The sequence below is a fragment of the Ursus americanus genome, chromosome 7, assembly GCF_024610735.1.
Source record: "Ursus americanus isolate L20-20 chromosome 7, mUrsAme1.1.p, whole genome shotgun sequence".
Taxonomy (NCBI): Eukaryota; Metazoa; Chordata; class Mammalia; order Carnivora; family Ursidae; genus Ursus; species Ursus americanus.
This window is the reverse complement of record NC_142133.1, coordinates 69,486,633-69,512,362: the sequence shown is the minus strand read 5'-3', so window position 1 is coordinate 69,512,362 and position 25,730 is coordinate 69,486,633. Positions and strand designations below refer to the sequence as shown.

General features: G+C 37.6%; 1 long non-coding RNA gene across 1 annotated transcript in view; it reads right to left on the bottom strand.

The window, feature by feature from the left end:
• Nucleotides 1-2,431: 2,431 nt before the first annotated feature.
• LOC148109726 (uncharacterized) overlaps nt 2,432-25,730 on the bottom strand; it is a 142,392-nt gene continuing 119,093 nt past the window's right edge. The window contains exons 2-3 of the long non-coding RNA XR_015725093.1: nt 20,158-20,192; nt 2,432-2,551 (exon numbers count right to left, since the gene is read on the bottom strand). This is a non-coding gene — a long non-coding RNA (uncharacterized LOC148109726). The remainder of the gene's footprint in view (nt 2,552-20,157; nt 20,193-25,730) is intronic.

Below are 25,730 nucleotides of genomic sequence, written 5' to 3'. Positions count from 1 at the left end.
CAAATTCATTTAAAGTACAAAAACATGAAAACACATTAATCTATGTTGCCAGAAGTGAAGATAACAGTTATACTTAGATGTGGTACTGCCAAGGATGGACCAAGAAGGGAGTTTCTGGACTGCTGGATTATTTTCCTTTTCTGTGATTTAGGTGCGAGCTGAACACAAATGTGTTCAGATTATGAAAGTTCATTGAGATGTATCTTTTCGTAAACGTATAGCACTTTAATTTAAAAAAAAATGCTTTAAAAGTTTAAACACAAGACTGAGAGTAAAATTTGCCAAAACAATATAATACCCAGAAAAGTTTACTTTGTCTATTGTAAAAAAAACAAAAAACAAAAAACTCCAACAAATTTATTTGAAAAAGACAAATAACCCAAGAGAAAAATGGGCAAAGAACATTAACAAGCAACTCACAGAAGGCATACAAATGGCTAATAAACATGTTTTTAAAAAGATGTTTAATTTATTATTGATCGGGAAGCTGCAAATTCAAAAAACTAGCTACAATTTCTCATGTAGCAGACCAGCAAACATTAAGAAGATGGATAGTACCATCATGGCAGCCTCTGTCGAGTGTGTACTATGTGATGACATTTTTCTACATGCTTTATTTTTTTATAATCCTCATTTAACTTGTGGTCTCATTTCTAATCTCCATTTTACAGGAAATATTAGTACTTTTCTCAAATAGTAGGTGGTAAAGTTAGGCTTCAAAGCAGGCCATTGATCCCACAGCTCGTACCCATTATTTTAACCACCATTTTGTATATTTTATGTTCTCTACTGAGATTCTGCATGTTAGCAATGAACATCTCTCCTCTACAGACACTGACCAATTCATAAACGAAACACAGAAGTAGAGGAGAATTAAAAAATATACTAGTTATGTTATGGTGGTTATTGAAATTGCCACTTTAATACTTTTAGGGAGCTGCCCAAGTATGCCAATGCTAACTTAAAGACTATTCTCCCATGGCTCTTTATGTTTTTTTTTAATTATTAACATACTAAGGATTAAAACTGAGTCTACAGACAAGTGACATTGAATTCATTTAATTATGCAACTGAGGTAGAAGAAATGTTGGGATTATGGTTAAATGTAGTCATAAACTTTAGTTTTGGATTTAGTCTAAATACTGAGAGTACAGGAATGCTATAACCAAATGGTGGGAAATGGAATATAGATACTAATTCCTTCATCTTTTGCAATCAAAGTTCAATGAAACATAGGAGGTCAGGAAATGAAAAATGAAGAGAATGTAAAGTTATGATGCTATTATTGCTAAATAGATATTACTTTTAAAAGTGCTAACTATATAAAGTATTACATAAAGTCATTGTTACCTTTAGAAACCCACTAGAAGAAAATGTATAAACCTTCAAAATTATCAGAACACATACACAAAACATAACAAAGAAAATCATCATATAAAGATTATAAAGCATAGGAACATATCACAAAAAAATCTAAAGCTAATCATATCTGTCACATATATGTACATGTGTAAATCGGCTATAATACCAAATGAAAGAAACACTATCAGTTGGACCATAAATCAAAACCCCATATACTCCATATAAGAGATATACTTAAAAACATGATTTAGAAAGGTTATCAAAGTTTTAAATTACAGTGGGTTGGTAAAATGTCCTTCTCCCACACAGGCAGAAACAATAGATAATGATGTGATTTGAGGGGGCAGAAATTAATTATAAGCCTCTCTCTCTTGCTTCTGAACTACATTGAGAACCTACTCAAGAATACAGATGAGGCACAATTCAGTGCCTATTTTGGTAAAATTATACTGAGGACATAGCTTTAATCCCTGAATTGAATTTATCCACTCAAGGAAGGTATCTGTAGGAGTCCTGGCCCTATGATCCTGTCCCAGGAAGTAGAACTGAAAGGATGCTTTACCGCAGGTCTGCATCTGAGGGCAGAAGTGAGAAGAGGGGTAAGGTGGAGACAGAAAGATACAGAGGGAAAAGTATGCATGTACCTGAGGCTGAGCACCAAGAACATTTGGCCCCTTATGAAAAGTGACCACTGGAGTCTTTCAGATAAAGACAACAAATATTATAAATACTTTAAGATGCCCAAGATAGTATACCAAGAAGACTTGATATGTAAGTCTGGAACGAAAGGTAGAGCTTATGATTTCTCCCACTTTTCCTTTTCTTACTGTGGGAGTTCTGTTACTCATTTATTATGCATTAGATTAAAAAATGTCATTTTTTTCAAATGCCATTTCTTTGTAGTGTAATATTTAAATAGCACCAGTACTCAGCATCAGCCCTTTTAATATGATGTTCCCATTCATGATTCTGGATAGATTTCATGGTCAGGTGTTGTTTTGTATTTTTTTATTTTTATGTCTCTCTTTTTTAAAAAATTCTCCCCAAGATTCTCTTACAGGTACGACAGTTCCCCAAATTCATCTCTGTTTGAGAACGTCTTCTTCTAACATTTGGATGTAAGACACAACTCAACTTGTCATGGTAGTTTGGTCACATACTACTGTGGGCTGAACTTGTAGACCTAGGCCTTTTTTGTAAAAAAAAAAAAAAAAAAAAAAAAAGAATTAGAAAATGAAACTGATTTTTTTTTTTTCACTTTGAGAGTTGTTTTTCTGCTTGGATGACTGAAAATTTCTTTCTCCATTCATGAAGTTCAGTAATTTGTTGAGGATATGTTGTGGCAGTAGCTGTTATGTATGAGTTCTTCTGCAAAAGACACATCCTATATTTGTTAAAATCAAGTTCAGCTGCAATTATCAGCAAAACCCAAAATAACAGTGAGTTAACAAGATAATAGCTTATTTTCCACTCATACTAAAAAAATCTGGAGGAAGCCACTATGTCAGTATTCTAAGCACCATAAGGAGAAATGCAGAAAAATGAGCAAATCACATCCCTCTGACAATATTTCCTACAATTCATACACACTCTTCTTGCTTACGTCCCATTGGTCAAAACTTAGTCCTATGGTCACACTCGAATGGTAAAAGCAGTGGGGAAATGTTGCTTTTATTCCAAGCAACCTCTTCCCAAATCCTCTGATTGCTTTGATGTAGTCTACTTGAATTATCTTTGACTCTTTCGCACCTGAATGAGTCATTTGCCTACTTCTCTGAACTGTCATTTAAGAGTGGTATAGCACACTCCCTGTATCTTTTCTGTATTCTGAGGGCATAGATAGAGTTGGGGGAAATGGGATTGCAGAGAGAACACAACTAGGAAAATGTATAACCTGTACTGAAAGCTGTGGACTTTTCTGAGATCATTTAGCCTACGCAGGAATCAATCCTGTCCCCACTGAATCACACCTTTGAGTCTCAGTCCAAATAAGACCCTGAGTTGCCATCAAAGAGAAACAGTCATATTACTCACTCTTCTTTTCACTTGCTGGTAACACTCTAACAGTCGTGACCACCTTGTCACTAAGTCAGAAGAAGAGAAATGTACTGAAGCATATGGGGAAGACCCATTTTTAATGATTCAATCTAAGAGCCAGGGAAACTTCTCTGAGGCTCTTGGGAAATGTGCAGAACCTGTATGAAACAAACTGAGTAATTTTGCTAAGGTCCATGAAAAAGACTTGAACAAAAAGTAGATACAACACTAAGTTAAATGGCAAGAATTTATATGGTAAAATTTATCAGAAGAAAAAAAAAATGCCAAGTATTAATTTACAAACATAATACCAATTTTATACTGGCATGATTTCCTTAAGAAATGAAAACAAATGCTAAATTATATGAATTATTTATATGGAAGAATAAATGTCTAAGGATTGCAAATAAGTTTTCATTTTAAATAGAGTAATGGGGGTAGATTTTCTTTCCCAAAGAGTAAAATCTATTTTAAAGCTATAGTAACTAAAGGATGTGGGATGAAGCCAAGGAAAGGCAGAGGCATCAGTGACACATGTTGGGAAAATCAGGGGAAAGAATATATCATACAGTATACAATCAAGTAAACTGTTCAAGTCCAAGGGAAAGGGCATTTAAAAAAAAAAAAAGGCTAAACACCTAGAAAATAAAAGAACTAAACCTGAAACTAATGTAACATCACATTTCAACTATACTCAAATTGAAAAAAAAAAATCCCTAAACCCTAACACCAAAAAAAGGTAAAATGCATTAAATACTCAAATTTAGAAAATATGACCAAAGAATAAAAATACTTTACTAAATATGCATTAGTAAAAAATATAACTGTGTATTCTTACAAGACATACCAGTAAAAGTAAAATGGGAAATTTATGTATGATCAGTGAATTGTATTTATGTCAATATCCTGGTCGTGATATTATATTACAGTTTTGCAAAATGGTTCCTTTGGGGTAAACTGGGAAAAGTGTACAAAGAATCGCTGTGTTGGTTTTTTAAAATACCTGAATATAAATCTATAATTATCTCAATAAAATGTTCAGATAAAAATCTATGAAACCTGAAACAAACCTTACAAATGTGCAATAGCACAGAAAAAGTTGAAGGTCCAGACCCAACAAACCCTAGACCCTTCCCACTTCCAATCTCCATCGTTAATGCTTATACTTGTTCATTATAGCCTTTGAGTGTCATGGTAAGGGGTATGAGCAGAGCTGGAACCAGAATAGAGAAAAGCTGTATATTGATACCCATTAAACCTTTGTGAAAGTTTGCTTCTTTGAGATAATCTTGGGTCACTATATCTTTAAGCTTCAATGGTGATCTCTCAGATATCGTGAGATCAGTTAACTGGCAGTTACAAACCAAACAGCATTTTTTTCTTGGTAGAAACCATAACGAACCATGAATATGAATTTAGATTTCAATTTTTACATAGGGAATAAACTGGTAAGTGAGAAAAACCATATTATAAAACAGTATAAAATGTAAGATCCTGTTTTGAAGGGAACACACACATGTACATATGTATATGTACTTCAAAGAACGTTTTTTTGTGACTGTAATGATCTTTCTTTGAAACTTTAGGCTTTCTCTGAGAGCATGCGTAAGATTCTGCTTCCTGAACACAATGAAGACCTGTAGCCGAGAATGTTCATCACAGAATGTTTCATGCAGAATTTTTTATGCCCTTGCTGCCTGATCTCTCCATCAACTCAACTGACCCCTCAAAGCATGAAGTTGTGATTGGAATATTTGGAAGCTTCTGGCTCCCCAAGGTCCCATTATTCAAACCTTGATCTCTGGCCTGCACTCATTTAACTTCTGATTGCAGTTTACTTAATAACCCATCCCCGATCTGCCCTCCTTTAATTTCTGACTATAATTCATTTGTTTGTAAAAACTCACTATAGGCAAAGGTATGGCCTCAGATGAACAGGTTTCCCTATAAAGAATTTCAGAACCAAGTCAGTGTGATTTCCTTCCCTATAACCTGTAGCAGGAGAAGGAAGAAGGACCATCATTCTGCTCAATGAAATGCTGCTGATCTAGCCTATGCTTTAATTTTTTTTCAAGGCTTATTATCCCTTCCTTCCTTATTACTTATTAACATCTCCTCTCTTACGGCCTGTTTACTTAAAAGGAAATACATCCAACTCTTTTGGGGGGTGAGTGCAGTGCACCAACTACATTTTTTAGCATCATGCTGACACATGCTCAACTGGAAAATTATCCCCATCTCAACTGCTTGTCTTAACAGATCAATGTGAATGTAAATGAAGGAAATGAGTGAATAGAGATTTATATTTTTATCAAAGGAAAAAAATGTACAAAATAAACTGAATCCGGTGTCCTACTTATCCAGTCTCAGATGCTGTGCCTGGGTTTATAGAAACAAAGCTCAGCTCTCTAGCAGAGGAGGACTCAAACTCATCTTTTCACTCTGCCTCATCTCTATTTTTTATCCTAAACAGATTCTTGGGCCTGCCAAGTTTTCCTCTCCCTACTCAGATGTTTGACATTTCTCAAGGCTCACCCTCCAACACTGGCCTTCTGCCCATCAATACTCCTGCCCATGACCAGTCTGCACTCTTACTCCTGGGTTTTCCAGGCCTCACAAACCTGATGATCTCTATTGTAGTTTCTTACTTCCATCTTAGTGCATAGCAGACCATACCTGCAAGTCTTCCTTGCTATAGGACCAAAAAAATTCATCACCTTGACCCCTTCTCCCAGGCATTCAGCCACTTTGCTAATCTACTAGAGGCCCCCTGAATATATTTTGTGTCATCAGAACCATTCTATATGTCACAGAGAAATAAAAAATAAATCTTACTATGGTCACTAAGAAGTTATAGTCAAATCGAGGAGCCCTGAAATTACAGAGTCCATTGCTAAGGCAAAGATTGACAATCAAATGGTTAACCTGAATTTAATGTTATAAACACTAACTGGCAATCAGCTTGGGACCAATTAGAAATACTGAAGAATTAAAACAAATCAATTCCTTTGAATTTACTTCAGATCATATGGCTGACAGCTAAGTGCATTGTGGTAGAATTTTTTTCCCGTGTTAATATAACCGGTGGATAAGTTTCCACCAATCTCAGTGCCTGGAGCAGTGGTTGACAAGTCCTATGGGTGGGAACACTAGGAAATACATTTCGGGGAGAATGAATGGCAGGAAGTTATAGCTGTACTCAATGGAAATGGTGGTAGATTCAATCTACCCTTAATTAACAATTCAAAATGGTTTACAGGCAACTTCCCCCTCCCCACCCCAACAAATTCACCATGTAGTAGTTACTTAGACAATGAGGTACAAGATTTCTTGAAAGTTTAAAATTCTGTGATATTGGTAACTATATTCATAAGTAGTATTGCTGATTTTGAGTGGAGAATAGAATCACATACGGCAAAAGCTCTTCTATTTGGGATGCAATGTTTTTAGTACTCTCTTTGGGACCCTTAAATCTTTAGAACAATAATTTTGTGACACTTTTGTCATTGGTGACATTAAATGCAGAATCATTTACGGGACTCATCTATGACTCAGTGACCATTCTGATTGATACCACATGTATAATTAGAGTATATAGAAATGTCATATAATTATGGTGATGTTAAAAAGGAATATAGCTGCCTCTAATAGAGTATTTACTCCTTGGTAGTTGCATGTAGAAATTTTATTTTAAATATAATCATCCAGTTAAGAAAGGAAGGGGACACTGGAGATGTAAGGCACTATACTCATACATTCATTCTTACTGTTGCCTATGATTTAATATTGCTGTGCTAGACATGAGAAATGGTCAGTGTTACTCTTTTAGGTGGCAATGGTACCATTTCAGTAATGCCAGAATAATTAAACGCTCTCCAAAAAAACACACTTCATTTGAAATAGCTGAAGGCTTTAAAGCTTATCATTAATGGTCTATTTCCAATATGGCAGGCACTAGCCACATGTGGCTCTTTAAAGGTAAGTTAATTGAAATGAAACAAAAATAAAAGTTGAGTCCCTCCAGCATACTACCCATATGTCCTATGGAACATTTCTACCATCACAGAAAGTTGTCTTGAGTAACAATAGATATCTTTCATTGTGGCTTATTAAAGTGCACTAACCAAGCAATCATTCATTATTCATACCTTTGGGACAAAGTATGTTTAAATCTTTTTCTAAGGCCATGTTCTGAAATGTAGAAAGGAACGGGAACATGAAGGCACTGAGGAAAAATCTTCTCGACTTTTCCATTTTAAACATACTCAACTCCCGTGCTATGTGCTCACACTTACAGCATATAAATTCAGTAGATCTGACAACTCTGAAGGAAGACCCTCTGTGTTTCCCCATCCTATTATTTTAATTAGCACTCTACTGTTTGGCATTACCAAGGATATTGGTGTGAGCGAACCTCACTCACGAGGAAAAGATATCAACACGAGAACGAATGCCCTTGAGTCAAGATGGGAAATCAATCTCAGAAAGCCTGGTGGGAGTGAGACTGTCTGAAATGTTCCTCTGCCCTTGTGTTGATCACTCCCTCCCATGTATCACGAACAGCACAGACTTTGGAAGCCTCTGTATATTACGCTTTGGTAAGTTTAGAACTTGCTGTCAAAATGGACCAAAGCGCCACTACATGTACCCACGCACATAGCTTAAAAAAAAAAAAAAAAAAAAAAAAAAAAGGAAAGAAAAAGAAAAAGAAATCAAACAAGCAACAACATCCAAAGAAGTCAGCAACTCTATTTGAACAGATCTTACTTTCCAAATGAAAGCAAAACTCATCACTTCCCAGGTTAGAACAGCTGAGACCCATCAACCAACGGAAAACAATTTGTTCGGAGTAGAAGCTGTCACTGGCTATTACCACGTGGAACGTGAAGAGCCGCTGCAGACCTCCACTCCCTGATTCGGGCAGGCCTGCTCCCATTTCACTTGACAGCTGTGGACATTGGAATAATACAAAACATAACCTAATCAACAGACTGTGAAAAATCTGAAAGCTAAAGACAGATGTTCTGCTGCCATCACCACCTTTCATAGTTAATTATATTTATGTGGGGAAAACACGTGATAAGTCAACTCCTTTAAGGCGGCCTCTTTTACTATTAATGGGGGGTGAGTATGGAGTTCTCTGTCAAGCAGTGGTCCTCAGATGGCCCAAATCTGAGCTCTGGTGGCAGATGAGCCCATGCGGAGTCGGCCTGTTTCATACAACAATCTACGTCCATCGCCTTATTTTTAGCTGCCTCATTCAACTTCTCTGTTCTGTCCCAGACTAGGCTAACAAGGTCAAATCTATATCCAGTAGTTACTGAATGCAGTTAGTGCCAAACGGACTAAAGGCAAGTACATTTTTTCCATCTAACTTGAAAACAACCAAAGTTTCCTTTCCTATTGTGAATGTACAAAGATCCCCAAGACATCTCAGAAATGAAAAAGGGAAATGCTATATCATCTGCTGCAGTGACTAGTACCAGGGAATGGCTTCCTGTAAGTTAATTAGGGGTCACAAACTTACCTGTCTATAGAGGGCAAATACACAAATCAAATGTCTATTTTGTGTTTTTTGAATGCCAAATAGTGAAATACATTTTAAATTGCAAGGGATCCTATTACCAGAGAATATTATCTATTTTTAATTTTTTAGTAATGAATCAACAACAAAATGACCATTACTTATCATTACGTCACTCCTCCTATCAGTCTGGAGGAAGGCGTGGCTTTTGAGTACTAGTATATGATATTCAGATCCAACCGCAAGAGTTGAAGTAAAAGCGCATGCCCTGCCATTAATTTAAGCAATTCCCTTCACTTCTGTGATCAGTTTTCCTGTCTGTAAATTAAAATAATTATACTATCCACCATTATTTAGAGGAATATTATGAGGCTAAAACAAGTTGAAAGATATAAAGAATTCAACACGATAAAAAAAAAGGTAACGTTCGATTTCGATAATTATTAGTAACTACCATTTTTCTTTCAAAGGTGCTTTTTGTCTATGGAAAAGAAAAATAGTGCTGTCACCATACTATTAATTATTAACCTTACAGATGCTACTTCATGTAATGCTATTTATTACATACCTATTCTATCACAAAAAAATGTACACTGAAGAAAATATGTCTAAAAAGGTATGTGAGATAGACACACTTGCTGACCCTGGAAAGATCCACCTCTCCTTTTTTACTAACAGTGACCCAGTTCTAGTTGTGGGCAGCAACACTGCCAGCCCCAAGGTCAACATTCTTTTTCCCAGAGTCCCTTTTAGCAGGTGGTGGCCATGTAACAGTTCACACTGTGGCGGAGCAGCAAAGTCTGTAGGGAGGCTACAGGAAGCAAAGCCTTTGCTTTGTCTATGAAAGGAAACAGAGAGACTAAAAATTCCATCCTTCTTATTTCTACCCCAGACACAGGCAGCATGGCTGAAGCTCTGGAAGAGGTGACGAGGATAGGGTAAAGCCAAGGGAACTGCAGACTGGTTGTCAACAACACTGTCAAAGGAGGAAACCAGTCCTGGCAGTTGACTGGGCCCACATCTCTTTTTGTGTGAGATCTATAATCCCCAACTCGGTTACATCTCCGTAAATTGGCTTTCTGGTACTTGCAGCCAAACACATTTCTCATTTATGAAGGAGGTGTTACTATCTTTATTTTTGCTACCCTGCAAGCTCAGATGAAAACCAGTCCCTTTGATTCCAAACTCTATGCTGTCAAGCCATATGCTGCAAGGCATGAGAGCCCTTGGTTTGAACAATGAAGTGAGAAGCCATTAATCTTTCTGGAAACCAATTCTCCCATCTATAAAATAGGGATCATAACAAATACTTCATTCATTTTTGTAAGGGCTGATGGAAAAATTTATATAAGAGTATTCTACAAAAAAAAAGAGCAATAGAAATTAGATCTATATTATTATTAATGCAGATTTAAGACTTCACAGATTCTGATCATAAAATACAATTTTAGAACATAAAGTGTCGTATTTCCTAAATATTCCACCCATGAAAAATCAGCGATGGCTGAATATATTTCATAGTTCTCTCAAAAAAGCCAGAGATGACCTAACATCTCTCTATTCTGCTGGATTCTCCTTGGAAGCTATTTTCAGTGGATGATGATTTCTTTGGCTTTTTGCAAATCCAAAGACCAGTTAAAATATCACAGTATTGCCTCGTGAGCCTTCCTATGCAGAGAAATCAGGGAGATTTACGAGTTCTTGAGTTTCACTCACTCATTACAGAAGCTACAGTTTGACAGCAGAAGATACACAGGACAGCAGACTGAAGAGCCACACAATTAGAGCAGAAGTTCTAACGCTAAAATGTGCAAGGGCCAGTGAGGACCACGGTGTTAAATACTGGTAGGTGGAGAGAAGGAAGAGACAGGAGGCAGTTGAGACTAAGCAACGAGTATGCCCTAAAATTAGCAGCCAAATTAACTAAATGTGTATCATGCCTCATTTAATCCTCACAGAAATTGGGAGGTAGGCATCAACACCCAGATTTTAAAAATGAAGCGTAGAGCAGTTTGGTTCTTTGCTCAAATTTATACAGCGCTAAAGAAATGTATTTAGCATTCCAATCTCAGTGGCCTGAATTGAGGACTCCCCCCCTGCGCCATCCCCCATGTCAGCCACAAAGGAAAACTGCTTCTAGCGCCCAAAGCTTCCTTGAGACGACGAGGCGAGTGCTGCCAGATGTGCATGGAGTTGTGAAGATTCGTGGCAAGTACTTCTTCTAAGAGTGAGCAGATGTAGATACACATGGGGAGATCTTGCTCTGTGAACCACTGTCATGTCTGAGATTGCTGTGGTATTTTCAGGTGGGGGCCTATCCCCCACCCCCAAATACTGGCCGCAATAAGTAAAAACAAGCACATGTGTTAATGTAGTGTAATTGTTTTAAATTCAGGTCCTGTGCTCAGGCTGGCTTTGGACGTGGGTTCTGCCACTTTCTAACTGTGTGACCTGGATTATTCGTTTGAACCTTTTTGCTTCAGTTTTTTCATTGTTAAAATGGGAATAGTATGGATTCTGCCTCATAGATTTGTTGTGCGGATTAAATAAGGTGTAGTCTTAGCTATTATCTTTAAGGGTAACTTTGGATGGCTAGATCCTCATTGTGTTTGTTGGTTTCTAAACTTACTCTAATCTGGAGAGGAATGGATGCAGAAAAGACAGGAACAAAATGACTCTAGAAAGTACGTGCATCTCCATTAATTCATCTTATAGAAATTGGTCTTGCGGAAAAAGAGATTAAATTGATTTAAAATTAATAATTGAAGATATAAGAGAAGTACTAGAGATCATGTGAATGACCTCCTCAGATGTGGATATTTATATTACTAGTTATAAATGATAAGAGACAGCTTTTTCAAGGGACTACTCAGCCATATCCCCCCTATAAGATCTGTCCTCGCCACTCACAGTGAAACCAGGCATCTAGGTCCGAACCATGTGACCCCATTCCCCTCTCCACAGTCAATTGAGCTGTTCACCCAGACTGACCAGACTGTGTTTCTCAGAAATTCAGAATTAGAACCCAGAGAATCTAGTCAATCTCTGCCAGACATCTAAACCAGGAAATGGGCAATATTGGGGCCGGGGCAATCTGGCCAGGCTGAAGCAGAAAAAATAGAAAACAAAGGTCTGCAGAGAGAGAAGAAAAACAGAACTCATGTCTGAAGCTGGGTAGCTGAGGTCAAATCAGGTCTCCACTTTTTATTATTTACCAGTTTATGCCACCTTAAACTAGTTACTTAACTTCTCCCTGATCAATTTAATCTTTCATAGGGTCATTGTGATGAACCAATGAGCCAATATGAGCCAAGGGCACTTGGAAGGCGGCCCGGGACATGGTTTACATTCTATAATGTTACTTCTAATTATGACTAATTATGACTTTTTAATCTACCATTATATGCCTGTGTCCATCTATGAGGATGACCCACTCTCACATTTCTGTAAGTGAGAGGCTCAGACAGGAGGACACCTTGTTCCTGGATAACTTACTAGTTTCTTGATCTGGTCTTGCATAACAGGACTTTGTGCTTCCCGAAACATCCCTGTACCCTTCCAATAAATTATCTTTTTTCTTCCCACTAATGATAGTTTAATGCTTTAGTCCTTGTAAACACCTAATCTCTGAGAAGAAACACCAATTTGTGCCACCCTTTGGGAGAGTTTGAACAAACTGTTCTTGACATTTTGGTGAATGAGTCAGCATTAAGCATATCCCGCTTCCTTGCACCTCCCCCTGAAGTGGAGGTTGCTACTGGATACATTTAGAAGCTTTGCAGTGCTCTATTAGAACAGTAATAATCAAAGGAGCACTAGGCTTGAGAGTCATATGAAACTCACACATCATAAAGATGCCTCCAAATTATTATTATAATCTACATCTAAAATCATTTCTGTTTCATAGCTCCCTCTGGTAAAAAAATAAAACTCATAATTCAGTTAGGTAGTTTCTAGAGGTGGTTGCTATTGAAAGAAACTCAAAACATATTCCCTAAGACCCTCTTACGGGTAAGACTGACATAATCATAAAAAATAAAAATGCTATTAAATAGACTATAAATTTCAAAATGATACAGGAATGCAATAACCAGCCAGAGAGTTGAAGGAAATAATAAAAGCAAACAAAAACTAAATAGAACCTTGTCCCCCCCTTTCCCACAATAGAGAGAATGCCGAAGCCAAAAGATAGTGATCAATGAGCTTCTGTAGTATTCCCTTGCTCAATTAAAGAGTTAGGGTTCTAGAAAGGGCCAGATAAAATGCTACATGGGCAGCCAAACCACAGTGCCCATAAATCATTAGAATTTAAATAAAAGCATTCCAAAATAGATATATTGTTTGTACACAAAATAAATGCACTTTGTTAGAACCAGAAGAAAATCCATGTTTGTAAAATATGCAAACTCTTCCCATAAATCTAAATCAGGGATAATTTTGGGCTCTGAAGCTATGTGGTAATGTGCAAAGCACTGCAAAATGAGATTTTGGTGAAACAAGTAATAAAATCAATTAAGAAAGTTTAGTTTTCACTGTAAAACCTAAGCAAACAAACAAACAAAAAAAGTCCCCACCAAAACCCCAAAGTTCTTTGTAAAATTCTCTGAGATACGCTGATCATCAGATTTACAGCACTATTATTAAAAGCATTTATTGGGGCGCCTGGGTGGCACAGCGGTTAGGCGTTTGCCTTCAGCTCAGGGCGTGGTCCCAGCGTTATGGGATTGAGCCCCACATCAGGCTCCTCCGCTATGAGCCTGCTTCTTCCTCTCCCACTCCCCCTGCTTGTGTTCCCTCTCTCGCTGGCTGTCTCTATCTCTGTCAAATAAATAAATAAAATCTTAAAAAAAAAAAAGCATTTATTTATTGTAGGTACTTCTCCATGCTACCTAGAAGTATACCTTGCCCAGAATTTACAACCAGTTACACAGGTTGAGCTATACTGTAAAGAGTAACATCTGCAAGCCCTTTTCCAAAAAGGCAAGGCAAAATATGCCACAGTATTAATGATGTGACATTCAGGCCATGTCCACCATTGACTACGAAGCTCCTAGGGTCAATGGTACCCAAAATGTGTGCCACAGTGGTACTGACATTTTATGTCCAATTAAGTCTTTCCATGACCATCACTGCATATCCAGAGTGTCCCACTCATCCTTCATCCATGCTCAAGACAGCTCTACTCTGTTCAGACAACAATGTGCCCAGTTTGAGAGAATGAATAATGCATTCCAGTCCTCTTTTACCACATTTTTGCTTTCTGAATTCTTCCACAGTTATGAGCAACCGCACAATAGATTTCTAGGCAAAGAGGCATAAAGTAAAATCTTTGGGGTGAAGAAGGATGGGGTGATGTTCCTAAGAAAAATTTTCCTTATAGATTATTTGGTTTCCACCACCTGCTTTCTATATAGAGCTGCAACATACATCATATATGGAACAAATAATATTTGAGAATAACTGAGCTCCTGAGTCTTTGGTGTCATCACTAAGCTACTGAAACCAACCCTAGAAATGCTCGCAATGGATTGTGTAATAAATGAGATATTAAATACCAACTTTTAAAGCCTCTTTTACTTGCCATCAAGTTCATCTTATTAATTACTAATGCAACACCTTTCTCTGTTCTCCTCAGAACTGCCGTTGTCTTGGGCTTGCAATCAAGTCGTCAGGCCTGCCGATTGATGATGAAATTGAGCATTTGTTCATGCTCGCTCAGGTACTCTGCACTATCTCATGTACTCTTCACCGAGCCCTAGGAGACATGTACTACGATTCTGTAACTTAAAGCACAGAAATGTTGAAAAACTTGCCTGAAGCACAAAACTAGTAAGTGGGATGGCTGAGTTTTGAATCTGAGGAAGGATTTGGAGTTCTGGCTCCAAAGGTATTCCTTCTTTCTCTCCTAATTTCCAACAAAACTTCAGTTTTTCAGGATCAGTTCTCAGCAATTTGTTGCAAAGGAAAAGGAAGTCTGCATAGATGAATACCAGTAACCAATGAAGTACACAACATTTTTCTTCTGGTATGATTCTGCATGATCTGAATATTGTTGTGACTTCAGCACCAAAATCATACTGCTGGCTCCATATCGTCACCTCCAGAATAAAATGATCAGGCTAAGGCAGTCTTCCCTTTGGACTGTGAAATATTTGAGGTTAACATTATTTTTAATGAACGGAACAAAAAATGATATATAGTGAAATATTATTCAGCCTTGAAAAAGAACAGTGTATCACTTCCAACTACATATATGAAAATGAAGAATATAATGCTAAGTGAAATAAGCCAGATGGAGAAAGACAAATACTACATGGTATTATGTATATTTGGAATCTAAACCAAAATTGAACTTACAGAAACAAAAGGTAGAAAAGTAGTTGCCGAAGCTTTGGGTGGGGGAAGTAGACAGAGGTTGGTAAAAGATACAAGCTTTCAGCTATCTGATGAATAAGGTCTGAGGATCTAATGTATAATATGATTACTATAATTGATAACACTGTATCGTGTAATTGAAATTTACTGAGAGTAGAATTTAAATGTTCTTACACACACACACACAGGTAAATATGTGAGACAAAAACACCCATCATCCATTCACTCCAATATAGCTGCTATTAAATGTTTGTGCTCTTTTCACAATGTTTACATATATCAAATCAGCACACTGTACACTTTAAATACCTTACAATTTTGCCAATTATACTCCCGTAAATCTGAAAAAAAAGTTCATGTTGCTATTTCAGACTTTTTTCCTATTGTTGAATGCTAAATATAAGTAAATACACGTATTTTAAAAAGAAACAGAATCACATTTCATATTTTTCCCTAAAAGTATATAATGGACATCACCATATCATTCCATGCCAATAAACATATATTTATTCAATTATTAAACTTACAAAAACAAAGTTGGTATATTAATCTAAAAGTACAAAATCAGGTTTCACTGTTTTATAAGTCTTAGATATCCAAATTGGTACTGGGAGTTTCTAGTACTGGCTAATTTCAGATTTTGCATATTGAGATTCTGATAACTGCAGTTGCATTTAATTCACTGCAAGAAAAAAAAAAAAAGAAATGTTCTTTTTCTCTTCTTCCACTCACTTGCTTTACCCCATCTTATTTCTCTGGATTGAAATTTAGGATTGACCAGTCTAGAAAAAACACCCACTAACCTTCTAGACTCTGTTAACCATTTTTTCCATAAGCCTAATTGCCACAGAGAGGAACTTCTTATTTATTGCATAACCTTGGACCCTGAAACTATTTCTTTATCCATAAATTGGGGTAAAAATACCCTCCCTCCTTTCTTTTCACAAATAATGTGGGATTCAGTCTTTTATTGGTCATGAAAAAGTCTTTAAATTATTCAGAGTGCTGTATAAATAAAAGGTGGTATTTTCAATTGTTCATTTTTTCCTTTTTCAATGCCTCTCACTCATTCATGAGTTTTACTAATTGTTATCACATTCCTCAATGGTTTTGTTTCAGTAAAAAACTGCCATATCCAAATGTAACTGAATTATAAGTTGGTTTTGCTTGTTTGGTAGAATGTATCCATATTATGTCTATCTCTGCTTGTGTTCTATGCATGTTCTTTCTCTTCCTTCTACTTCATATCCTTCAGACTTAACAAAGAATGGAAAATGGAAGAAAATAAAAATATCTATTTTAAATTAATGCTCTTCTATAGATAGGATTAACTCTGACTCTATCCTCTTACAGTTCAAGATGGTACCTCTAGTTGAGGTATCTGTATGTTCAAATGGCCATTGCACAGTTCACATGGGATCCAGTCGCTGTCTTGGCTATGAAGGTTTATGATTCAAGACTCAAGACTAAAATAATCATGGAAACATTTAGGAATGAGTCAAAAAGGCCAGGTGAGTTCCTGCAGCTTTTCAGAGGGCAAATGTTGACTGGGAGCCAAGGATGGAGAGTCCCTGAGAGCCTAGGTATGGAGAAGTGGAACAGGTGACTAGACATTGGAGATTAGGGACAAAGTGAAAGCCTACTTGTTTTCTTATTCAGACACACTAGATAGACCCATCAGGGTAAGAACAGTGGTTCAAATGGAATGAAATTCTCTGATGCCAGAAATTCTACAGTCAAAACTCCTTTCATTTATAAATCCATTTTCAACCTTTCCATGGGATGCTGACCATGCTAAGACTCTCAAGAAGACTGTCTCATTTAATTCTCATTTTATCAATGAAGAAACTGAGGATTGGAAAGCTGTAGTAACTCCTGATGGCTTCTCAGCTAGCACGTGATGTAGGTGGATCCAAGATTTCTCCAGTCATTCTGGATCTTCTTCCCTGGAATGCTTGTATGGGCTTTTCTTCTCTACTCAATTTATTTTCAGTTTTCATTTTTTCTTGCTTGATCTCGAGCCTACTTGCTGGTCAGTAATAAACGCCCTTGTGTGAGAAGGGAGCACTGGGGAAGGGAGTCAGTGGGAATGGAAACAACCAAGTTGCCCCCCCCCCCAGTCCTTAATGAGCCCATTTCAGGGACTTCTGGGGGGAGATTATCCACTGAAAACAAGTCTGCTTCTGCAGCTAGAAAAGGTGCTTTAAAAATCTAGTATCTCACGGCATCAGATCATTCTGCAACTGGGAGAAAGGGAAATGGGTACCCCAAAGCATTATGGCAGCAATAACTATATCAAGTTCTGGAGTCACTCATTTTAAAACATGTCAGAAGTACCGTAAGCTGTGCAGGAACAGCACTTTTACCTGACTTTCTAAAACACACAATAACATTTGTATGGGGAGGAGACACTCATTGCAAGTTCTGGAGGCTATCACTGTGGCGGGGGCATGGGAGTAAAGAATTACCCGTTGTTACCTCTCCTGTTAAGATGGGGATGTATTAAATATTTCTATTCCACTCTCCACCAAAAAAAGTGGGTAGTGGGAGGTGTGTGGTAAATAACACCACTTCACAAATCCCCTCAGAGCTGCACACAGCTTTGAAAGTTCTCCTAGCACAGGTCTGTACTCCCACCTAGGATAAATCACTGCAAAGTGCCATGTCCCCAACAGGGGGCTGTTAATTAGTTTTAAAGGCTCCTGCAGTTCCTCTAGTGCCTCAAGGAAGTACACAAACCCAACAATATACAAAAATACCTTTTTTTTATGGTCAGCACAGGCTGAGATTTTATGAGCTTCCCACGGTTGTATGAAAGTTAAGCTATATGCAAATGTACAAAGGAAAGGTTGTTAAAATTGACTGGGATAAATGCCTTGTTTATCTTGCAGTTGGAATGCAGCAGAACTTCATTTAATTGGAAGGAAACGGAGGCAAAACAGGATGTGCGTTAGGCTTCAAGGCCTAGGGCAAGATAGTACAGCTCTGCACCTCCTGATTTATTCCATCTTGCAGCCAACCCAGGTTTGGTGCTGCCTTTTGTATTCTCAGAGAGCGAGATTTTGTCATAGTAGACGAGGGATAGAGTCTGAGAATTTCAGCATCATAGAACTGGTATGGACCTTAGAGAAAGGGTATCTTCTCCTTCCCTCCATAATACCCATAAAGAAAATGAGATCCACAAAAGCTGGCTTAAAACAGTCCTGACAGCCCTCATTGTTGCATTATAGATCCAATGAAGACCCTAGAGGTGATTATTTACCAAGGTTGAAACATAGTGGATTGGATTCCCAGTTTAACAAATATTAATTTTTCATCTACTGAAGACAAGGGACATCCAGAGCTCTGAACAATCCGAGCTCTCAAAGAACTTATATGCAAACTTTTCTACTTGCTGTGATAAAATGCTGTCCCTGTGAGGTTGTAGAACCTTCCTTCTCTTCCACATCTCAGTAAGACAACATTTAACATTCCCCAGAGGGCGGGGCATTACTATTACACAGCTAATGTACGGTAAGTGTTTGCACATGCTCAGTACCAGAATAAGAACTGTACAAGGGACATCACTGAACTCTCCCCTACCTGCCCCCTCCCAAACTTCAAATACAGTAGTTACAAGGATTATTTCTCCTAGTTTATGAAGAATGCACCTGAAGCATAGAGAGTTTAATTGTCTGGTAAGCAGGTGGTAGAAGAATACATAGAACCCTTATTTTCTGATTCTAGAGTCTGAATTCCTTATACTCACATAATACCACCTCCCATAATAAGTTAAGCACTTATGTATTGACTAAAGAGGTTTCTTTCTCTGAGAGTCCCTAAATCTGTGGCATTGACCACTACTTGGTCAGGGAAAACAGCTCTGATAATTTTAAAGAACAGAATTCCACTCTTTAAATAAAATATAAAAGAGAGATATGTGAATAAACAAATAGATTTATCAAAAGAGCTAAAATGTAGATAGCTAAATGCCAAAACAACAGCTAAGATTCACTTTTGAGCCAATGGATGAAATAAAACAGTATTTGGTATATACTCACAGAAACTCTTACCTGATTTACAACTACCCTGACTGGAGCTTTCTTTCTCTTTGGTCAATTCTCCTAAAGACTCCCATTCTCCTAATGCTCATCCATCCTCCACAAAGCCTCAAAACCTACCCTTTTTCATATTTGTAGTTATGGAGTTTACCTCCTAAGGGAACATCAGACAACTTAGAGAACTCAGTGCTTTCGGGTAACACAACAACATAACTCCAAATTCCTCCAATTACCAAAAAAGTTTTCCCTTTATATTTCCTTCCGATGGAGATGCAGATGGCCATTTTCCTACCATATTTTCTGAATCTACCTGTATATTATTACTGATTCATCAGTCTTACCAGATATTTTTCTATTGTTTTATTTTTTGGTAAGAAAATAGAGACGAGATGTGCAGAGTGGCCCAATGAGATTTTTAAAATATTTAACATCCAACAGGGTATTAATATGTTGACCTCAGGTACACAATATATTTAAAATTTCTTTTTAAAAATTCAGGTGATTATTAAGATGATTAAATCAAATTGAAGGGAAGAAAGGTGGGCTCCTTTGGGGATGAGCTTGAGTGGTACGAGCAGAGTCAGCAGATGGGTATCAGGTGAGTTGATTCCCCAGGAATTGAGGAAAGCCACAAACAAATGGGAAAAAGTTGGATCCTTACTAAAAGTAGATGGCAAATTTGACTATTCAGATAATCAAGTGAAACCGCACCACAGAGATACATGTCACATAGACACATAAATTCCAGATAATTTAAGATGTCATTTTAAGCGATAAATATATACCATTCTAAAACCATATATTAAATATTTCACTGACCTCTATGGCGACTTCAGGGTGGTGAACTCTCTTAGCTGAAAAAAAAAAAAGGATTAAAAATCTCAACTCAGAAATATATTTTAAATATATGATAAACAAATAAATAATGCCATTAATAATTAAGGTGCCCCTGAAAATAAATAAGGAAAGCACTAACACAATAAGAGACAAATGGACTATGAACACAAATGTTTTAAAAAGAAGAAATATAAATATAATATGGCTAATAAACATGTGAGAGAATGTTTAACATTTCTAGAAAATAAGAAAGAAAAGCATATAAAAATGGGTATTCTATTTGCTATCAAATTGTTTCAGGGTTAGTGATGGTGCAATGAGGCAGGCTTTTTCAAATGCTTCTATTAGGAGAATAAAATAACAGAGTTCCTTGTAAATCAATTTGGTTCTGTGTTTCAAGATCGTTAAACATATTTCTGTTGTTTTACCGAATTCCATTTCTCAGAATTTATCTTAAAGGAAAAAAAAATCCTTTAGATGTACAAAAAGATGTACACAATATTTATAATAGCAAAACAAAAAATGGGAACTCTCTGCATGTCCAACAAAGAGTCGTGGTCACTCTACTTCAGAATATTCATATAAAGGAATTTAGCAGCTCATGTTCCCAAAGAATAATAGAAAGATTTTAAATAGTCAATTATCAAAAAAGCAGGAAAAAGATCAGAAAAACATATTACCAGCAACCTGTAGTCAAAGAAAGAAGGAAATTTCTTTTTTAAGAAGGAGTCAATAAATATACTTCGCACAATTTTGTGATGTTACAAATTTTTTTTAAATGCAAAGGAAATATAGCAATTGTTCAGACGACAAATGTAAAGCAATCTGTTCTTCCAACAACAAGGTGCTTGTTTAGACTTGACTAAAATGTTGCATCTAGTTATCTGTAGACAGAAATATATACCTATAAGCTGTAATAATTAGACTGTGAATCGTCTATCTGGAACAAGAACTATGTGCCACTCAGATCATTGGAAAAGACTTTGGATATTCAGGGAGCACGGCCACATGCTGAACTGTGGCCCTCGCCTGAGACTGCGCAGCCAACCCAGGGTCACCACACAGCTCAAACGGTTCATTTTTATGAAGCAGAAAAGGCCACCTGTTCCTCCAGACCCTTTACTGCCATCTTCCAGAAAAGTCTTTGGTTATAACTACAAAAGTAAATGGCATCTCCTGGAATTGCAGTGTACAACCAGCGAAACTTTACATGGCAGCCTTGAGCCAAGCTACAGGAAGACAAAGTGACTACTGCCTAAGAATATCAGATGGCACTTAGAGGATGGGTCTAGAAGAGACAGATGGGGGCAGACAGTGAGGAATGAGAAAAGAGGCTACCTGCCATCCCCCAAGCCACACTTCCCTGCTCCCCTTAGTGATGTAGGAGAAATCCATGCCTAGAAGAGCAAGACTATGATCGTGTTTGACCATCCTATGGGGTGGCCTGCGGTGAGAAAGCGTGTGATGGAGCATGAGGGAAATGAGAGGACTAAGTACATGATTCAGAAATGTGCAGTTAGAATAAAGCAGGATTCCAGTCTATAAAATTAGGAAGAAAATTCCTCCCTTGTAAGCTTGTTGTTAGGATCAAATGTCCATGCATATAAACATATGTTACTTAGCAAATGCTAAATGCTTCCAAATGATAACAATGATATAAAAACCAGCTTAATTCCACTAACATTTTAGCAAACTCTAGAGAAACTGTTACTGGTTCTTTAAAATATTCCTCATGCTTTGTTAAAAGCAGCCATGCAGACAAGACTCTCATAGCATTGATAGCAGGTCCAGTTTCACCATTACTAGCTAGAGTAAATCCTCTCAAACCTCCCAACTTCCATGTCCTCATGTGTAAAGCAGGAATATGAGTGTAAAGATAATAATGCTGCCCCTTCCCCATGAGATCCTGTCTACAGAGTGAGTCTACACAGTGTAAAGAGCCACAGAAATGCGAAGGATATTTTCTGCTCACTTGCCATATCTAACACCAAGTGAATGTGAATGGAATTCATCATTCATCTGCCTCTTACTTTAGTAAAAATGCCTAAGTCTCGAAATTAGAGTGAAAGCATGTAGAAGTGCTGGTTTTGTAAGTAAAAAGTTAGAAGAAAGTCAGCCAATGTTAGCAACTCATTTTCAGAAAGATCCTTGGGATCTTGGCACTTCTCTCCCTTACTCTATTTCATGGATTCTGAAATCAAAGGGTGCCAGATAAGAAAGTTTGTTTGGTCTGAATATTCACCTGTTAGCACAGGTATCATCTAAAAAAGGTATTTGCACAGATTCTCCCTCCTCTTCTATGCTTAGTTTTAATGTAAATGACTAGCTAACACTGAGCTTCATTAACTCTCCAATATGTGTCTTGTCTTTTTTTCTGTTTTTGACATTCAAAAAAGTGTTCCATAAATCATAAAAAATTATTTCTAGTAAGACGTAAGTTTCAGCATGCAGGTGATTTGGGGGCACAGACATCTACATTCCATCATTCTATATGCTAACAATAAACATAAAGGCAAATGTTATTGCACATTTTCATTATATATGAAGAAGGCATTTCCAATTCCCAAGTTTAGTATAATGTTGCTTGGATATGAATTTTCTTTCCTTTTCAAAGTTTTCTTAACTCTGCTTTTCCTAGAGTTGCTCAAGAAACTTACAGAAGCACTTATTTCTTAATGAGAGTTGTAGGTGGCATTATTTTTCTCTGTGTTATGGAGGGAAGACTATGCCAACAGGGGACTTGGGTGCCCCACATGAGTTGATGGTTGAGATGTCAGGAAAATTGGGGGAGGCAGTAACTGCAGAATCTGGGAGATGCTAAGACTGCTCTACCACCCAAACTGGTCAAGATTTGGTCCTCCCTAATTTAGCCCCCACCACCTACCCCCATGCCAAAACCACACCGTGACCCACATGACTTCCAAAGTCAAGCTCTAATAACGTAACCCTTTCTCTAGGTCTCTGGGTAGCAGCACTGGCTGCCTATTATCTTCTCTTCAACCCTGCATTCTTTGAACTAATGTTTAATGCCCCTCATGACTTTTCCTCTTCCGACCTACATCATTCTCAATTATTCTTCAATATGAACCCTCACCATGAGCTAACTAGTGTTTCCATTGGTTTCAAATGAGAGACAGTGCCCTCCTTTAAATTCTAGAAAGCCCTGCACAGAGTAACAATTCACAAGGGGAGAAAGAGGCCAAGGCACAGATACTGAATTAGATTATACTTGATCTAAAGGGGGTCTTTAATTTTCAGAGGCTTTAACACTAACCTAAAATATAATTGCATCTGTGATACTTTACAATCGTGAATGCCATGCTGCGTACCTAAGCATGTTTCAGGTCAGTTTGAGGCACATTGCTACCTTCTGCTTTCAGCTGCTGAATGGTTTGAAACACCAACAATTTATTGAGCACCTGAAATGTCTCAAACTCTCAACTCTTTTATTTAATATTCATAGTGAGTCAGTGAGATAAGGCAATAATTATTCTCATTTTACAGATGAGAACGCTGAGTACCAATGAGGTTAAGTGACCTACCCAAGGACAAACAGCCAGTAGGTGAACCAGGATTCCAACTTAGATTTGTTTGACATCTTTGTCAAGGTGGGATTCCTGGAGGAGGTGGTCTGAATTTCATTTTGAATGAAGGTCTGTTGGTCACTCAGACTTCTGAAAATTTGGTTATTTACTAGAATGCTACCCTTGTCACCTACAAATTGTAGATGTAGATTGTAACTCAATTTCAGTACCCCAGCAAAAATCCACCCTTCTCTCCTTCTTATTGGAAGCACTGGTAAACTTCCTGAAATCAGGGAATAAGGCTATACTTTTTTTTTTTTTTTAAGATTTTATTTATTTATTTGACAGAGATAGAGACAGACAGCAAGAGAGGGAACACAAGCAGGGGGAGTGGGAGAGGAAGAAGCAGGCTCATAGCGGAGGAGCCTGATGTGGGGCTCCATCCCATAACGCCGGGACCACGCCCTGAGCCGAAGGCAGACCTTTAACCGCTGTGTCACCAGGCGCCCCCAGGCTATACTCTTAACCATTTATTTCCAGTGTCTAGCGCAGTGCCTAACAAGTACACGGGGATCAATGTCTCTTAAATGAATAAAGGAAAAGCCATTCCTAGGCTCAGGTTTGCACAAATGTTTCTGGGGATCCTAGAGAAGTGGACAAGCTGACTCATCCAAGGAAGTGATCACTCAAGCAAGACTTTTCTGGATACTTACGTATGCAGCCTTGAACCAGATGCTAAGTCTGGATTAAGAGAAGTCTGGAGGAGGCAGATAATAGGTATCTGTCCTCAAAACTCAGAATCTGATCTGATTCCATCTTCCAAAGCATTTCTTATAGGTTATACCAAGCCACCAATGATGTAAATAAAACATTCAGGTTTCTTGCAGAAATGTTACTCCACTATCCTTCATGCAATAATGCAGCACTTTGTAACAAGCTTTATAATGAGGCTATGAATTAAAGTGATGCATGGCTTTTCTGAGGTACAATATGCATCACAACAGCCTGTATTAACAATTTAAAACCATATAATGTGCTTTATAAGCTAATAAAGTAGCTGCCTCTAAATGATTTATCAAATATGAATAATGCATTCAGAAATAACTCACGGGAACAGGCCAGCCTCCTCCCCTCCTTTGCTCAGACTTTCTCCACAGATGATGCTGAGGACTCATGGGAACTGAGTTACTGGGTTCTAGCCATCAGCTCCCTGCTCTTCTAGGAAGCCTGCCTGGGTTCTCCCCAGAGCCTCCCTGACTATTCCATTCCCTGTATTCCAACCCCACTCACTGCCTCTCCCCTTATCTGCCTTTTCCTCCATCCCTTTCCCTTCCCCTCTATAGAGTCCTCCCATTTGGGACCTTGCTCATTCCCTCATCCTTTCTGCTTCATTCAAGAGAGGTAAGGGGCTATCCTAGGAAGTTGTCATATAGGAACAGTTATGATTATGCAGTCACTAGATTAAGTAGTCAGAAGGGAGAATTCTGAGAGCTCATAGCCCAGAAGGAGAACAGTTATACATGGTTTCTTGGCTTCTGAGGTATATTTATATTGTATTTAAACTTCCCAAACCCCTAAATACTAACTCGATCATGCTCAGAATTTTGTCTTTTTAACACTGCATTTGTGAACTCTAATTTGTGATTATCTAAAGACTCAAAGCATGGTGGATCTTGGTCTGGGCTTTTTGGGGGAAACCTGATTTTACAAATAAATATACACATATACAAAACCATAGCACAGAGGAGATATTTTCAAGAGAACATTGCTTCTACCTAACAATGAGAACAAGGTAGCTCTTTGGGAACTCACTGGATAGCTGAAACAATCTAAATAAACTAAATTTCTAATAGTCATGAGCACTTGATATAGGAGAATAAAGGACCCAAGACTGCTACAATCCCTAACAAAGAAGCACAGAGAGAACAAACTTGCCGTAGGCCGGGATGTTAAAGAAAAAGACAAATTTCTACAAATGTACGAAATACATGTGGGGCCTGGCAAAACAGATGAGAATTCTAAGGAGCCCTA